This window comes from Pipistrellus kuhlii, unplaced genomic scaffold (assembly GCF_014108245.1).
Source record: "Pipistrellus kuhlii isolate mPipKuh1 unplaced genomic scaffold, mPipKuh1.p scaffold_m20_p_8, whole genome shotgun sequence".
Lineage (NCBI taxonomy): Eukaryota > Metazoa > Chordata > Mammalia > Chiroptera > Vespertilionidae > Pipistrellus > Pipistrellus kuhlii.
Window position 1 is genome coordinate 15707733 of NW_023425584.1, and position 5527 is coordinate 15713259.

The following is a 5527-nucleotide window of genomic DNA, read 5'->3' on the forward strand; positions in this document are numbered from 1 at the left end:
TTAATAAACATACTCTCTCTCTCTCAAAAAAAAAAAAAAAAAAAGAGCCGAAACTGGTTTGGCTCAATGGATAGAGCATCGGCCTGCAGACTGAAAGGTCCCAGGTTTGATTCCAGTCAAGGGCATGTAGTTGCGGGCACATCCCCAGTGGGGGGTGTGCAAGAGGCAGCTGATCGATGATTCTCTCTCATTGATGTTTCTAACTCTCTATCCCTCTCTCTTCCTCTCTGTAAAAAATCAATAAAATAAAAAAGATATAGTACATGTGAAGGATGCTAGGCACATGCAGTGAGTCCTTAATAAATCACAGCTTCCATTATCACTATTATTCTTGATTAATTAGGAAATACAAATGAGCACATACTAATTGCCCGGCACTGCGCTAAGCCCTGGACAGCATTCTCACTGGGTCCCGTTAACAGCTCTGTGAGGAAAGGCTATCATCGGGCCCACAGCAGCGAAGAGGAAGGTCAGGAACACTGATGCTACGTAACTTACCCAGGGGGACAGGACTACGGGAATCTGAGCCAAAGCATAGTCACCGCAAAGCCTAACTGCCCTGGTCTCCACCAGGAGCAGATTTCACGGAGGAAGGAGGGCTCCTCCCCCGCTGTGCACTGGGAGCCCGCGGAGAGGCCCAGAGGGGAAGGCAGAAGGGCCTGGGCAGGAGGGCTTTGTGATCAGAGAGGGTGAGGTCTCCCTGGTCCAGCTACCGATGAAGCCCCCTAGCACAGGTCTCCTGACCTCCAAGTGTCAACTTTTTACTGGTGCGTAAAGTTAATTTCTGTGACAAGCCAGGGCATATACTGCTCCAGTGCTTTTTGTTTGAATTGCATTGTAGAAAAGCTGCCAAACGGCATTTAACTTGCTGTAAGTCAGAGGAAGCAACAGTTTAGAGTTAATAATGAAAGAGAGTCCTGAGAACTTGTCCAGGTGAGTACACACAAGGGGATGATCTGCGTGAACTGGTTAGTTCTTCCAACACATGTGCCAGAAGGGAGAGAGAGAGACATGCAATAATTTTGATTTTTAAATAAATTCAGGATGTTTTTCCTTGTACTGGGATTGTGTGATTGTATTCGTTAGTTAGTGCTATGTAGCAAATGACTCCGTGGCTTAGTGCCTTAAGGTAAGTATTTACTATCTCACAGTTCCTGTGGTTGAGGAATTCAAGAGTGACTTAGCTTCCTAGGCGCTGGCTTGGGGCCTCTCACACCAAGTTGCCATCAAGATGGCAGCCAGGGCCTGGCTGGTGTGGCTCAGTGGTTGAGCATTGACCTATGAACCAGGAGGTCACAGTTTGATTCCCCATCAGGGCACATGCCTGGGAAGTGGGCTCAATCCTTAGTGCGGGGGGCAGCCAATCAATGATTCTTTCTCATCATTGATGTTTCTATCTCTTTGTCCCTCTCCCTTCCTCTCAAATAAAAATATATTTTTAGAAAATCAACTTCATAGGGTCTACAGTGAGATAAAATATAAGATGACAGAGCAATGATAATGGTGCTCTGTCAATGCTGACTCATAAGTTTGTTATGAATAATGATAACAATAAAGTGATAATAATAGCTCACGTTTATTGAGCAACTATTATTGTCATTCTCTGAAGCTTAGAGCAATTAGGCTCCTTGCCCAAGGCACACAGCTAGGAGGGCTGGGACTTGAACCGAGGTCTGCCTGTCTCCCAAGCTAACCTGTTGGATCATTTGTTCTTTTCACTTCACAGTATGTAATTATCTACATGTTACATGCTTCTACCTTCCTCACCCCTCTTTTTTGGCTGCTTAGTAGTACATGGACATACCATCATTAGTTAACTATTCCTCCTATTGTTGATACTACTTTTTAATTCTTTGCCATTAGCAATGGGGCTTTAGTGAGCATCTTTGCTGGCCAGACATTTGCCCAGAACCTACCATGTGCCAGGGGCTGCGATGGGTACCTGACGTTTATACCACATTTAATCCTCCACCAGCTCATGCACACTCAGCTGGGCGAGGACTCTTTCAGGCTCTGGTCTAACACAGAGTGCCTAATTTTAAAGACCCTTCCCTTTCTCATCCCCAAGTTCTTCCCTCCAACAGAGCCCTCAAGGAGCGAGTGCCTATTATTCCTCCATAGCACGTTCACTAGGAGACCAGAGGGCTTGGAGTCTGCAGATTCGGACAGCTCTTGGTGGGTTATCACCAGGCTCACAGCAGCCTGAGCTCACCAGACAGGGCCCTGCATCAGTCAGTATAGGTCAGGTTATGCTCCAGTGACAAACCACCCCAAGATAGGGGCTTAAAGCATCCACGTGGGACTGTGACAGGTTCTGTTTTGTGTTCCCTTACTCCAGGCCTCAAGCTGACAGAGTGGTCACCATTGGGAACACTACCGATGGCCATTCCAAGAGATAAGGGAGAATACAGACAATTGCACACTGGCTCTTAAAGTTCTACCTGGAAGTGACTCATTACTTCCTCTCACTTTTTTTTTTTTTTTTTTTTTGACAAAGCAAGTCACACAGACATGTTTAACTCTCTAGGGCAGAGATGTGCATCCCATTATGTGCTAGAGTAGGGAGCACCGGCATATTTTGGTGGACGGCACTGATGGCCATCACAGGCCTTGTCTTTTGTTGATTGGTTAGAAAAACTGTCTGACAATCCTAACCACATTTTGGAACAATTAAGTCCAGGCCAGAAGTGCCTGGGGGACTCTGAGAAGTCTGTCCTCTCTTGTCCACACTACGAAGGCCACATCCACGAATCTTGGTGCTCCAGGAGGCAAGAACAGGCTTTGTGGGTCCCGTGAAATGGTAGGATTTCACCTTGATCATGGGTAAGAGTGGGTGGAGCTCTGAATTCTGGATCATATGGTCACAGAGTGACTATACCTCTGTGATCTTGGGCAGTGGAAAGGGGCATCTGACTCTAGCCAATGTCAAAACTTGGAAAAGTCATCCGGAAACAACCTAACTGTCCCTCACGGGGGATTTAGGTAACATACCAGCCGGAATACTGAGTACTAAAGAGTATAAACTCAGGAACAGTCTGTCTAAATCCATATCCTGGCTGTACCCTGTACTTGCTATGTAAACTGGTGCAAAGAACTCAACCTCTCTGGGCCTCAGATACTCCCTCTGTAATATGTGATGGGAATCTTTAGATCACAGGGCTTTTAAAAGGATTAAATGTTAATTCATGTAAATTATAACAGTGCTCAATAAATGTAGTGTAAACTGCACATCTTTTAATTGGTATAAATTTGAGAACAGGCTGGAAAGAGGCAGAGGGCACCTATAACACTAGTTCTGAAGGCAGGGGCCAAAGGAGGGAGGAGATTGGGTGGCCTGGAGGTTGAAAGAGGGACTTTGAGAGTAGAGACATGTTGCTCTCAGGAGCGCAGAGACCGATGCTCGACTCCATGATTTCAGGTGTCTGAGCCAGCAGTGAGATTGGTGTGGCGGGAAGGCCAGCCTTGCCTGCCCCAGGGACAGAGAAGCCAAATCCCTTGCTCAGGATCACCACGTAGCCACTGGGAACTGAGAGCTTGGCCTCCAATTTCCAGTCTGGAAAAGCCACCAGACCATCTGCCTCTCCTGACCCTGTTCGGGGACTAACGCCACAAATCTTTCTCATGTCAACTCAGCTCTAGAAAATCATCTAGAACCACACTGCCAAAGGGTCCTGAGAACCATCTTGCCAAACTGCCTCCTTTCCCTTTGAGTCCAGAGATGGAACGGACTGTCCACGCCACACAGCAAGCTGGGGACAGGAGGCCTGGCTGCCTGGTGTCTGATTCAGGCAGTATCCACAGTGCCACGTCACCTTTCCTGCTCAGCAGGGACCCAGGACCATGTGCTTCTGAGGGCAGCAGCTCCAGTGCTCCACTGCCTGGAGGGAGTCTGGGTTCTGCCACTTCCTGGCTGTGTGACCTCCGTCAAGCTGTTTAACCTCTCTGTACCTCTGTTGTTGGTTTTTTTTAATGTATGGAATGGGAATAATAGTTTTTCCTCCTTTATTGAGCTATTGCGTAGATTAACTTGAGCTGATCCCTACAAAGCACTTAGAACACTGCCTACTATTCCAATTCAGCGCCAGTAGCGAACACTGTGATCACATCATTATCATCACATCTTCACTGTCACCATCAAAGTCTTGAACACCAGTAGGAGATGCCCTGGGAGTGCCCACCTTGCTTTGGGCAAGGCCTCAGGAAGAGCTGGGTAAAGGCAGAGCTGGATTCTGATGACGCTTGCCATGCCTGGGCCTCTGGGCCCCCAGCTGGAAAAGGAGGGTTTATTTATTTATTTTTTTAAATTTCTATTGCACTTCAATCATCCCAATATTCCTCTGCAATCATGACCATAGGCATGTGCACAGCTACTCACTGCAGAATCCTTTATAAGGTCACAGTAAACATTTGGAAACAATCTCAATGTCCTTTCTCATTGGAGGTTTAAAAATAAGGGATCAACAGCAGGTACCTCCATGTGGTGGACACTCCTCAGCAAAGAAAGCAACCGAGGATGGGTAGCGGGGCACGAGGGTGAATCTCAAAACCAGTATGTTGAGCAGAAAAGCCTAAACCCGGAGAGTGCCTACTGCTTGACTCTATTCAGCGCACGTCCTAGGTGAGGGGAATCGCAGAGACAGGAAACGGGTCCGTGGCTGCCTGGGGCAGGATATCGGGACAAGGATTGATCACAAGGGCATGAGAGAACTTTGGGAGGATACGTGACTGTGTGACTTTTTTTGAAAGTCATTGATTGACCTGTGCTCTTAAAATGGGTGTGTTTTGCCGAAACCGGTTTGGCTCAGTGGTAGAGCGTTGGTCTGCGGACTGAGGGGTCCCAGGTTCGATTCCGGTCAGGGGCATGTACATTGGTTGCGGGCACATCCCTGGTGGGGGGTGTGCAGGAGGCAGCTGGTCGATGTTTCTCTCTCATCGATGTTTCTAGCTCTCTATCTCTCTCCCTTCCTCTCTGCAAAAAATCAATTAAAAAAAAAATATATATATATATATATATATATATATATATATATATATATATATATATAAATAAAGTGGGTGTGTTTTATTGTATGTCAAAAAATAGCCAGACAAGGAAGGCTATGAATCTGTCCAGAGGAGTGGGCTACATCTTTGGCATCGATATAAAGAGAGTCCAGGGGGTTACTGTTGGTGAAAAATAAAGGCGAGGTATAGACAGCACTGGTGACACTGCCAGTTACTGAGAGCTCGCCGGGGGCCAGGCCAGGCTACGCGCCTCACCTGCGTTATTTTGCTTAATTGTGGCAATATCCACGTGAGGCTGACAGATTAGGAAACCGAGGTTCAGGGAGATGAAGCGCGTGTGTGCATGGGCACGAAGTGAGGGAGCCCCAGGCTTGGGACCTGGGGCAGGCTCTGAGCCAGCACACTGGGCTCTCCTGTATGGTTCCAATCCCATGAAATGACAGTGTCAGTTTATGTGTAAAAAATATCTGGTGAAATGAGCATGAACTGGGCCCAGGGATTAGGTCGGATATGCATTTATAGG